Below are 277 nucleotides of genomic sequence, written 5' to 3' on the forward strand. Positions count from 1 at the left end.
GAAACTTACACAATCAGCGAGGGATCAAATACTTATTTCCTTTACTGTGTTGTGCGTTTCACTTTTTGTATTGAAGAACTGAAATAAATTCACTTTTTGATGATATTCCAGTTTTGTGAGAAGCCCCTGTATTATTACATAACAGGGTGATCTATAGTAAACCCATAAATGTTTTTTTTTTACCTTCGGCCATGATCCTCTCCTCTCTGGACCCTGAGGGGTTAACAATGTTTCCCATTACAAAGATGGCGGCAGAGACCTCAGTGGGGCGGGGCCT

This window comes from Dendrobates tinctorius, unplaced genomic scaffold, assembly GCF_039654945.1.
Source record: "Dendrobates tinctorius isolate UK_male_01 unplaced genomic scaffold, ASM3965494v1 ptg000251l, whole genome shotgun sequence".
Taxonomy (NCBI): domain Eukaryota; kingdom Metazoa; phylum Chordata; class Amphibia; order Anura; family Dendrobatidae; genus Dendrobates; species Dendrobates tinctorius.